Source organism: Stomoxys calcitrans, chromosome 4 (genome assembly GCF_963082655.1).
Source record: "Stomoxys calcitrans chromosome 4, idStoCalc2.1, whole genome shotgun sequence".
In the NCBI taxonomy this organism is placed as follows: Eukaryota; Metazoa; Arthropoda; class Insecta; order Diptera; family Muscidae; genus Stomoxys; species Stomoxys calcitrans.
Genome location: NC_081555.1, coordinates 35,900,219 through 35,913,170, shown reverse-complemented (window position 1 = coordinate 35,913,170; position 12,952 = coordinate 35,900,219). Strand labels below are relative to the sequence as shown.

The 12,952-nt window shown below is 40.2% G+C and overlaps 1 protein-coding gene across 1 annotated transcript in view; it reads right to left on the bottom strand.

The window, feature by feature from the left end:
• The window catches only part of LOC106084839 (uncharacterized), a 299,433-nt gene extending 286,920 nt beyond the window's left edge, over positions 1-12,513 (bottom strand). Inside the window, exon 1 of the mRNA XM_059366723.1 lies at positions 12,467-12,513. The gene's annotated coding sequence lies outside the window, so the exon portion shown is untranslated. The remainder of the gene's footprint in view (positions 1-12,466) is intronic.
• Between the last annotated feature and the right edge of the window lie 439 nt (positions 12,514-12,952).

The window sequence follows — 12,952 nt, the reverse complement described above, 5'->3', positions numbered from 1 at the left end:
CATAAAAGGCGCATTTATTGTCAGATTTCGCCAAAATTTGGGACAGTGAGTTACGTTAGGCTCTACGAAATTTTTTTGCTACTTGGCCCAAATCAGACCAGATTTGGATATAGCTGCCATATAGACCTCGATCTCTCGATTTAAGGTTTTGGGGCCATAAAAAGCGCATTTATTGTCCGATTTCGCCGAAATTCGGGACAGTGAGTTGTGTTAGGCTCTTCGACGTCCTTCCTCAATTTGGCCCAGATCGGTCTAGATTTAAATATAGCAGCCATATAGACCGATCTCTCGATTTAAGGTTTTGGGGCCATAAAAAGCGCATTTATTATCGGATGTCGCCAAAATTTGGGACTGTGAGTTGTGTTAGGCCCTTCAGCATCTCTTTTCAATTTGGCGTCGATCGGTGTTGATTTGGATATAGCTGCCATGTAGACCGATCTCTCGATTTAGGGTTTTGGGACCATAAAGAGCGCATTTATTGTCCGATTTCGCCGAAATTTGGGACAGTAAGTTAAGTTAGGCCCTTCGACATCTTTTATGCATTTTTAATCGCATTATGACGAAAGGTGGTTTACATATACACCCGAGGTGGTGGGTATCCAAAGTTCGGTCCATGCGAACTTAACTCGTTTTTACTTTTTTATGCTCAAACTTTTGCGGGTTAGTCTCTACCGTCTTTCCGTTGACATAGGCATGCTGCTTATATTTGAGCAGTTCGCTGAATGTCCTACTCTTAATCATGGTTTCCCCAACTCCAATACCGTTTGGTTTTGCATAATGCTATACCCACATGTACTGGTATTGATTATATATCGCTTTTTTGCTTTCAGTTTAAATATTTCAAGTCAAAAGCAACATTTCAACTGATGCCAAATTTAATTATTTATTGTAAGTTGCATATACAAACAAAAATCCACTTATTTTGGAAAATATTTAAACACCATGGAATGTGTACACCGCAATCAAATTCGCTTTCATTGACAGAATTTACAATGAGTTTAATGTGAAGATTCAAATTTGGTTAAAAAAATTGTTATTTAGTTTGCAATTGTAAATCATAAGCTGATATCGAATTATTATGGAAAATTTTTATAAAATCAGTATGAAAAATTTAAATTAAATTTTATTTGCATTCGCAGCAATCTACAGCAATATATGTGAACATCGTCTGTTTGTAACAATGTGTGGCTGGAAATAGTTCAATTTAACAGATTTTGCTCTATAAATATCATGTCGATTGCAATAAGATATTTATTTCAAAATATTGGGTTGCCCAAAAAGTAATTGCGGATTTTTTAAAAGAAAGTAAATGCATTTTTAATAAAACTAAGAATGAACTTTAATCAAATATACTTTTTTTATACTTTTTTTCTAAAGCAAGCTAAAAGTGACAGCTGATAACTGACAGAAGAAATAATGCAATTACAAAGTCACAAGCTGTGAAAAAATTTGTCAACGCCGACTATATGAAAAATCCGCAATTACTTTTTGGGCAACTCAATATTATGTGTCAAAGCTGCTCTACGACATACAATGGACTGTATGCTTGACATATTGGAATAAACGATGCCAAAGCTCAAATAAGTCGCAAGGTAGGCCAATTTTAAAATCAATAAATTTCTTCAACCCTCTAGTGGCAGTTATTCTGGTTGCTTTAATTTAAAATTCTTAACTAAAATTAATGCAAATTACTGCAACGTTTGGAATATTCATAGAATACTGAGTAATCATAATCAGCTTGTGCTCAAATGAAAAGTAATTCTCCTCTAACATAAGCATAGTCCACAAGTTTCCGTTATGCTCAAAGATTGCATGTTTATGAAAGCTCTCCTTGCCAACCCTTGGAACCGTTGCAATGTGAGCTTTGCTTGCACTTAAATATTAATTAATTTAATTATATTACACTTTGGAAAAATCTAACACAAATGCCAACGAGCAGAAACTAAGGAAATCACCAGAGAGGTACAATGAAGTGTTCAGTTGGCTTGTGTGAGTCACTTGCAGGTGTTTGGGACTTCATTAGCATTTTACCTTCACCTATAATTACTTGTGTAAGATAAGGTATACATACACCAAAAGGTTATCAGGGGACATGCAAAGAGTTTGAGAGTTGGAGGTACAACTAAAGAGGAATATGTATTGATAGGCAGTGTAATGTGAGGCCACGAATGCGGATCTTCTTTGTGAAGAGGAAGAAGGTACTCTGATATATCGTTATACTCACCACCATAGAATGTAAAGTATAGTAATTCCCTCATCTCTTCTGTAACACATCGAAAATGGATCTATAGCCCTATAGCAACTATTGCAATATAACAGGGAATTATTTGAGATAAGACCCTAAAGGCTAGTTCTCACGAATTAATGACTTTTAAAAGTTAAATAACTTAACTGCTGTTACTTTGGAAACACCACGATGAGCCCACACGGGGCCTCAGCCGGACAGGAACCATGGTTTCAGGATCTACTAACTACTGATGTACCATATTAAGCACTCTTTTCCGATAGTATGGCAGAAACTAAAATACTAAAATACGATTTTTTAAGAGCTATAGGAAAGTTTTTCAAATAAAAACACTTAAAATTCAAAAAAATGCATGAAATCTTCATTTGAATCGATAATACGGTCCATATAAATTAATGTATAAAGATTATTTCACGAAAATGTTGACAGTGAATGGACCTCAAAAGGTCCATCCGCTTAGTTCAATGTTGGCATACTCTTTCCAACATTTCGGCTGGTATCCCACGATACCGTTTCAATATTGTCTTCTAATGCGTTAATTGAAGCGGACTTGTCTGTATAGACATGAGCCTTAACATAGACCCACAAAAAAAATCAAACAAGTAAAAAGGCGTTAAGTTCGGCCGGGCCGAACTTTGGATACCCACCACCTCGGGTATATATGTAAATCACCTTTCATCAAAATCCGGTGACAGTTGCATACCTTATGTCCCATAGCAATGATATCGAAATATGAACCGATTTGGACCAAATACAAATAAGTACAAGTCATTGTTCAATTGTGTTTAAAATATTGGTCTTTTTAGTAACTATATCTAAAAATAAACCGATCTGAACCATATACAACATGGATGTCGAAAAGCCTATCATAAGTCAATGTGTCAAATTTCAATTAAATCGCATAATAAATGCACCATTTTTGGAGCCGCAAAACATTAAACCGAGAGATCGGTCTATATATTCAAATCAATATCCAAATCCAAATCTATATCCAAATCATTTCACCTGAGTGAAATTGAAGAAGGATGTCGAAGGGCCTAACACAACCCACTGTCCCAAATTGCGAAGACATCGGACAATAAATGCGCTTTTTATGGCTCCAAACCCTAAAACCAAGAGATCGGTCTATATGGCAGCTATATCCAAATCTGGACCGATCTGTGCCATAATGCAGAAGTATCTCAATGGGCAAAGGATGTCGAAGGGCCTAACACAACTCACTGTCCCAAATTTCGGAGACATCGGACAATAAATGCGTCTTTTATGGGCCTAAGACCCTATATCGGAGGATCGGTCTATATGGCAGCTATATCCAAATCTGAACCGATCTGGGCCAAATTGACGAAGGATGTCGAAGGGCCTAACACAACTCACTGTCCCAAATTGCGGCGACATCGGACAATAAATGCGCTTTTTATGGCCCCAAAACCTAAAACCGAGAGATCGGTCTATATGGCAGCTATATCCAAATCTGGACCGATCTGAGCCAAATTGACGGAGGATGTCGAAGGGCCTAAGACAACTCACTATCCCAAATTTCGGAGACATCAGACAATAAATGCGTCTTTTATGGGCCTAAGACCCTAAATCGGACGATCGGTCTATATGGCAGCTATATCCAAATCTGGACCGATCTGAGCCAAATTGACGGAGGATGTCGAAGGCCTAAGACAACTCACTGTCCCAAATTTCAGCAAAATCGGATAATAAATGTGGCTTTTACGGGCCTTAGACCCCGAATTGGCGGATCGGTCTATATGGGGGCTATATCAAGATATAGTCCGATATAGCCCATCTTCGAACCTGCTTAGGGACAAAAAAAGGAGTCTGTGCAAGGTTTCAGCTCAATATCTCTATTTTTGAAGACTGAATCGTGATTTCAACAGACAGACGGACGGACATGGCTAGATCGTCTTAGATTTTAACGCTGGTCAAGAATATATATATACTTTATAGGGTCAGTAATGGATATTTCGATGTGTTGCAAACGGAATGACAAAATGAATATACCTCCATCCTTCGGTGGTAGGTATAAAAATAGTCTGAAGGCGTTAAATCGCGGCCAATTGATCGATCCCGAACGTGAAATTAAATGTTCACCGAACTCGCCTCTCAATAAGTCCATTGTTACTTGTACTGTGTGACATGTGGCTCCGTCTTGTTGAAATCACATGCGATGTCATGCTCTTGCATTTTGGGTAAAAAAAGTTGGATATCATCTCACGATAGGGCTCACCATTCACAGTTATGTTACGATCATCTTTGAAGAAGTACGGTCCAATGATGCCACCAGCCCATAAACTGCATCAAACTGTGACTTTTTTTGGATGCATTGGTAGCTCTTGCAATGCTTCTGGCTGATCTTTACTCCAAAATCGATAATTCTGCTTGTTTACATACCTATTGAGCCAAACATGAGCTTCGTCTTAAAATGGAAGAAGCACGCGATGAACTTTCTTAACAGAGCAGGCAATTTTGATAATAAAATTTAATAATTTGCTGGCGTTATTCGTTTGTAAGACGATTCATGTTTTTTTTTTTTTGTCCATTAGCAGGTTAATTTCGAAGATAAGCTATCCCGGACTATATCTTGATATAGTCAACATATAGACCGCTCTGCCGATTTAAGGTCTTAAGCCCAAACAAAACGCATTTTTTGGCCGATTTTGCCGAAATTTGAGAGTTGTGTTAGGCCACTCGACATCCTACTTCAATTTGACCCAGATCAGTCCAGATTTGGATATAGCTGACATATAGACCAGTCTCTCGATTTAAGGTGTGGGATCATAAAAGGCGCATTTATTGTCCGATTTCGCTTATATCTAGGACAATGAGTTGTGTTAAGCCTTTCGACAAACTTTCTGCAATTTGACCCAGATTATTCCAGATTTGGATATAGCTGCTATATAGACCGATCTCCCGATTTAAGTCCTTGTTGAACCAAAATTGAACAGCTACTTGTATTTATTAGACCACTCAAAGTCCGTGCCGAATTTGTTTCAAATCAGACCACATTTGTATATAACTGCTATGGGGGCATAAATAATGCATTCACATACACGAGGTGGTGGGTATCCAAAGTTCGGACTGGCCGAACTTAATGCCTTTTACTTGTTCGAGGTAACTTTTCGTGTATGAAGTGAAATGTAAGAAGATTAACGCCTTATTTGAGGATGGCACGACTTGCATTGTTGGAGTATCAGGTAATTGCGGAATAGGGGGAAAACAGGCGACTTGGCAGTAAGGGCCAGAGGAATGCCGTCAATAAACTTTGTTTATCCAAAGACTTTCATGGCAAAGTAGTCCAAGTTAAGGGCGTTGACGTTGTAACACTGTGGAACAGCAAAACTGACGGCAGGATGACGACAATCCTATGGAGAGATCCGAAGGAAGGAAGAAGAAGATATGTATAGCCTTTGGTATCATAACAGGACGTATAAGATTACGAGCTCACTTATGCAGAGACATTTCTGTCCGTCTGTCTGTCCGTTTGTTCGTCCGTCAGTCTGTTCGTCTGTCAAAAGCACGCTAGCTTTCGAAGGAATAAAACTAGGCACTTGAAATATTGCACAAATGCTTCTTATCAGTGCAGGTCGGTTGGTTGTTGTTGTTATTGTATCCACGCTTTCATGTAGAGGTGGCCATCCATGTCAAGCTCCTGTAGGTTAGCAAGCTCGTTCTGGTCCAAAAGACCGATCGCCGCGGGAATGGGGTGGTCATTGGTTATTTAAAAGCTTCAATAACGCGCCTTGTCATATCGAGAATTTGAGCAAAAGCCTTTGCCGCCCGGCCTCTCGCTAAGACTCTCCTCTCGATACCGATGATTGTCCGCGATTGCCGTTGCAGCAAGCCCACTATATGCAACCTATGAACGCGCTAAGTAGCTTGCAGCTAAGCTTTTCGTGATAGCAATTAACACTAACCAAATTTGTGTGCAATGTTCCAGCCTGTGTGGTTCTCACAGCTATCCCGTGCCGGGTGCCAGGTGTTTTGTTAAGACTTTCAACAACTGTGCCAAGTATGGTTCAAATCGGTTATTAACCTGTTATAGCTGCCATATAAGCCAAACTGGGATCTTGAATTCTTCAGCCTTTGGAGGGCGCAATTCTTATCCAATTTGGCTAAAATTTGGCACGAAGTCTTTTGTTATGACTTCCAACAAGTATGGTCTAAATCAGGTTTATAACCTGATTTAGCTCCCATATAAACCGATCTCCCGATTTTTATCCGATTTGGCGGAAATTTGGCTCAATGACTTCCACTATGGTCTGCAACATACAAACCAAGTATGGCCTGTGAAGTTGAATGCACGAGTTAGAGTCCTGATATTGTCGCCTGGACTCTAGCCCATGGGATCACATTTCGACATGATCCCCTTTAGGCCACTGCGGCTTTTTAAGTAAAATTTTTTAACATTGTTATCATATTCTATGGGTTGCCCAAAAAGTAATTGCGGATTTTTCATATAGTCGGCGTTGACAAATTTTTTCACAGCTTGTGACTCTGTAATTCCATTCTTTCTTCTGTTAGTTATCAGCTGTTACTTTTAGCTTGCTTTAGAAAAAAAGTGTAAAAAAGTATATTTAATTAAAGTTCGTTCTAAGTTTTATTAAGAATGCATTTACTTTCTTTTAAAAAATCCGCAATTACTTTTTGGGCAACCCAATAATTCAGACTAAGGTATATTAAAACAACTAATTGTGCTTCTCCTTCCTCTTGGTCAACAATTTAATGCCTTTAAAGTGCTGCCAAAAAACTGTTACAAGAAATGTAACGATATCAGTTTCGCATGTATTCAAGGAAAAAAAAAATGGCCCCATCAAATGCCGTACTACCCATGTCATGCTAAGAGGCATTAAAACACATGCGTTTATGCGCGGCCATTTCGCGAATAGGCCAATGAAGCAAGACATAAAGTTTCTCAACATTTTCACCGGTTTAGTGCTTCCCTTTGCCATAAAAACGGAAGTTTACGCAGACACATACCCAAGCCCAGAAGAATTTTTTCAAACACTAACTCAACTACACAAAAATTTCAACTGAAAACTGTCTAAAAGCCACACAAGCCTTCCAGAGCTCTAACTAGGATATGTTTGAAAACATATCGATTTTCTTTACACCCCATACTCGGTGAGTAGGATTTCTCACTAGCAACCGGTGGGGCATACTTTAAAGTTGTACGTGGCAGGAAAAACTTGAAACAATTGAAAGGAAAAAAACATTTCGAAAGTACAAATTGCCATGGTAGACCAAGCAAGAAAGCCAGCAACCAACCAGCCAACCAAGTTGGTTAAGTAGGGCAGAACATCAAGCATAGAACCTGCACTCCACTCAACACACCACATGATTGTATTTTGTTTAAGGGACTCTAAGGAAAAATGTGACATATAAAATGTGCTGTTTTTAAATTTGTAGTCGGTAGCAATAGCTAAAGTGAGTTGTAAATTTTGAAGACCCAGTTGAGTAAAATAGAGAAAAATAGAAGTCGTAAATTTGAAAGTATTGAGGGGTCACCATGGTGCAGTGGAATATATTACCTTGCTACTGCTAGCGACACTTATGGCTACGAATGTAACAACCAAGTAGCATAGAGATGTTCTGCTTGGTTTTTGCTAAGAGAGAAGTTTCTATAAAGCAAAGTTGTTTAAAAACACATTCTCTAACGAAAAACCAGTAAGGAAAGGCAAAAGTCGGGCGGTGCCGGCTGTATAATACCCTACATCTACCCTATAAGTACAAAGTGGGAGTTAAATCTTATTCTGAATCAATGTTGATGGATCTTGGCGGATGTTTTCAGATGGGCTATTAAACAATCCGGCCGATACGGGATAACTATGAGCACCACACAGGCTGGAACTTTGAGCTCCGACTTGTGTGGTGTCCATAGTTATTACGGGAAGCTTAGCTGATAGCTACCGGGGCCGTTCACAGGTTGCAGATGGTGGAAAGATCAATTTTTATGCGGAGTAGCTGCAAATGCGGCCGCGGGCAGTCAGCGATTTTTGAGAGGAGAGTTGCAGTGAGGAGTCAGGTGGCATTGGCTCTTAATTATATACTGAGTGCCAATGATACTCGAGATGACAAGGCGAGTTATTGGCGCCTTCAAATAACCAATGGCCAACATCAGCATCTGTTCCCAGGATAGGGGCGGCTGGCGGCGAGTGTCGGATTTTGGAGCAAGCGGCTCGCCACAACGAGGGATACGTGTGCAATCCCACAAAACCCATGCGTTTGGGGCGCTGGGCCAGTAATCCGCCCCCGGAAAACTATGAGAACTACTATGGGAAACAAAGGAATAGTAAAAACGGACCCCCCAAACGTTGACAACTCACCCAAGCGAAAAAAGGACCATGATTTTCGGATCTGCACCTGGAATGTCCGCACTCTCTATAGAGAAGGTGCAGTATATGCGCTGGCGGATGTATTGGGTTGCCCAAAAAGTAATTGCGGATTTTTTAAAAGAAAGTAAATGCATTTTTAATAAAACTTAGAATGAACTTTAATCAAATATACTTTTTTTACACTTTTTTTCTAAGGCAAGCTAAAAGTAATAGCTGATAACTGACAGAAGAAAGAATGCAATTACAGAGTCACAAGCTGTGAAAAAATTTGTCAACGTCGACTATATAAGAGATATAAGAGAAGTACAAGGCACCGCCTTACAGAAAGTGCGATGGACTGGGAATGGCGTCACTACAACACCAAACGGTGACTAACTTTACTATAGCTGCCATAACACGCGGCATGAATTTGGCTATGGATTTGTGGTTAGTCGGAGACTGAATCACCTTATCTCCAGCTTTACTCCGGTGGATGAGAGGCTAGCCACAATCCGCATAAAAGCCAAATTCTTCAACATCAGCCTTATGTGCACCCATGCCCCGACGGAAGACAAGGACGAGCAGACCAAGGATATTTTCTTCGAGCGCCTAGAGAGAGAATATGACCGCTGCCCCGCCCATGATATTAAAATCGTTCTGGGAGATTTTAATGCGAAGATAGGGAAGAAAGACATTCTTGGTCCAACAGTCGGAAAGTTTAGCCTCCACGAGATAACGTCCAGTAATGGGTTGAGACTGAAAGATTTCGAAAGATTGGTATTAAGTAGCACCAGATTTCAACATAAAAATATTCACAAAGTTACATGGCTGTCACCCGATCAAAACACGAGAGATCAAATTGATCACGTTGTGATAGATGGAAGGCATTCATCCAGCGTGTTAGATGTACGATCGATCCGTGGACCGAATATAGATTCGGATTATTACCTTGCTGCAGCAAAGGTTCGCACCCGTTTGAACATGGCGAGAAAGTAAGATCTGACACTGCGCGGAAGCTGGACATTGAAAAGCTGCAAACACAACAAATGGCAGCGGCATACTTCACTCGACTAACCCAACTGATTGATGAAAGCACTCCTTGTTCCGATAATATAATGGCGCAGTGGCAAACTATTGGGTTGCCCAAAAAGTAATTGCGGATTTTTCATATAGTCGGCGTTGACAAATTTTTTCACAGCTTGTGACTCTGTAATTGCATTCTTTCTTCTGTCAGTTATCAGCTGTTACTTTTAGCTTGCTTTAGAAAAAAAGTGCAAAAAAAGTATATTTGATTAAAGTTCATTCTAAGTTTTATTAAAAATGCATTTACTTTCTTTTAAAAAAATCCGCAATTACTTTTTGAGCAACCCAATATTACCCTCTCTTTGGAAAATGCCCCGAAATCCGTACTTGGGTACCGAAAGCTTCCTCCAAGAAACCCATGGTACAACCAAGAGTGTCGAGATGATACTGAAGCCAAGAATGCGGCATATAGAGCATCCCTGCAATCAGTAGCCCTGCAATCAGTAGATGAAGGAGAGGTATGGGGATAAAAGGAGAGATGAGAAACGTCTTTACCGCAGAAAGAAAAAGGAAATGGAAAGACGTGAGTGCTAGCGAATTGAGATGTACAGGAGTCAGAATGAAGTCCGAAAATTCTACCAAAGAATTAAACATCAATCCGATGGCTTTGGTGCGGGCACCTCCTCCTGCAGAGGCAAATAAGGAAATCTGGTAACTGACAAAGATAACATGCTGAGGATATGGAGAGAACATTTTACCCAACTTCTAGTGTCCGATGTTGGCGGCGAAGAGGATACCGCAGAACCAATCCCTGATGATGGTATAGAATGTTTACCTCCTAGTCAGAATGAGCTGCAGTGACCCGACTGAAGAACAACAAGGCAGCAGGAGCCGAAGGGTTACCCGCTGAACTATTTAAGACCACAGGCGACACGCTGATAAGGCGAATGCATCACCTTTTCTGAGCAATCTGGCTAGAAGAACGCATACCCGATGATTGGAACCTCAGCATACTATGTCGCGTACACAAGAAAGGAGACAAGACGCAATGTGCCAACTACAGAGGAAAAAGTCTACTACCCATCGCATACAAGATACTCCAGAGCGTACTGTGAGAAAGATTAAAATCAAAAGTCAATGAGACAATAGTCAGAATGAGGTGACCCGACTAAAGAACAACAAGGCAGCAGGAGCCTATGGGTTACCCGCTGAACTATTTATGACCGGAGGCGACACGCTGATAAGGCGTATGCATCAGCTTATTTGAGCAATCTGGCTAGAAGAACGCATACCCGTTGATTGGAACCTCAGCATACTATGTTTCGTACACAAGAAAGGGGACAAGACGCAATGTGCCAACTACAGAGGAATAAGTCTCCTCCCCATCGCATACAAGATACTCTCGAGTGTACTGTGTGAACGATTAAAACCTAAAGTCAATGAGATAATTGGTCCCTTTCAATGCGGCTTTAGACCTGGTAAATCCACCCTGGACCAGATATTCACACTGCGCCAAATCCTGGAAAAGACCCCAGAAGAACAAATCAACACCTACCATCTCTTTGTTGACTACAAAGCCAGCCGCCTTCGATACCCCTTTACGTTCAAGAGTATTTCAAGCAATGTCTGAGTTTAATAAGCCTCTGCAGGATGACACTTGCTGATACGCGTCCCTCAGTAAGAATAGGAAATAATCTCTCCGAACCATTTAATACCAAACGAGGTTTCAGACAAGGAGACAGCCTATCGTGTGATCTCTTTAATATCCTGCTGCAGAAGATTATACGAGATGCAGATGTGAATAGATATGGCACACTAAACACGAGAGAACACATGCTACTCGCCTATGCCGACGACATTGATATCATTGGTCGGTCACCGGAAGAAGTAACTGCAGCCTTTGAAAGAATCAAAAGAGAGTCAGTGAAAATGGGTCTAGCAGTAAATGGAGATAAGACGAAATGGATAGTTTCAACTCCCAAAAAGCCTTGCACAACCGAGCAGATAAAGAAAATGGAGAAAGTTGGGAACCACAAATTTGAGACAGTCAGTAACTTTACCTACCTCGGCACCGCCGTAAGCAAACCGAATGACACCAGTTTTGAGATAAAGCGAAGAATAATACAGGCAAACAGATGATACTTTGGATTAAGTATCCAGTATAGAAACAAGGTCACCTCTCCACAGACGAGGATTACACTATACAAGACACTGATACTACCCGTGCTGTTATATGGTTCTGAAGCATGGGTACTTGTGAAAGCAGATGAGGCAGTACTTGGAGTATTTGATGTATTTGAGAGAAAGATTTTTCGAAAAATATATGGACCAGTTTGCGTTAATGGAGAATATAGGCGACGTACGAACCACGAGCTGTATAAGCTGTATGACGACGATAGCATAGTTACACGCTTCAAAATATAACGGCTGCGTTGGCTAGGTCATGTTGTCAGAATGGATGAAAAAGCTCCAGCAAAGAAGTCTTTTAAAGGCAAACACAGTGATATACGCAAACCGGGAAGACTAAAAGCCCGATGGAAAGATCAAGTGGTGGAAGATACCTCGAAACTTGGTGTCAGAGATTTTAAAATGAGCGCATACCATCGCGGCGCTTGGAACGCGATTCTACGTTCGGCTAGTGGAACAAATATTCTGTCATTGCCAATTAAGGTAAAGTAAAGAGTAAGGTTAAGCCCCTTGACATACTTCTGCATTATGGCACAGATCACTCCAGATTTGGGTATAGCTGCCATATAGACCGACCTCTCGGTTTTAGATATTGGGGCCATAAAAAGCGCATTTATTGTCCGATGTCGCCGCAATTTGGGACAGTGAGTTGTGTTCCTGCTTAAAATATTCGATTAATTTATCAACTTACCAGTTGTTAGTCAGCCCAGTATGACCAAATTGCTTTAGATCATGGTCTTAACTGAAATAAACAAAAAGAGACAATAAATTCAATTATCTATTACATAGAAATACAAAAATAGTTTTCGGAAACCTAGTTCCACTTATCTATGATATTTTCTAAAATTCTTCATCTATTCCCTTGTGATTTACTAACTGTTGAGATGACCCATTTCATGCAAACAAAAAGTCACAAAGCCTTATTTCAACATGTCATGACTCATGACAGTCAATGGGAAATCCCAAGATACATATGATGCTAAAGTAAAATTTTCACAATATATCCTTTCATGTTTTTTCAGCAAAGTTTGCCCAACACACACAAGCTCTCTCTCTCTCTCACAGAGATTAAACTCTCATCAATTTTTTGTGATGGCTTAAGGGCAATTTATTTTCCACATAGTTTTCCGTTATCCGCATTATCTTTGGCGCCCTTAGCCTTTAGTGGTCAAAGCAA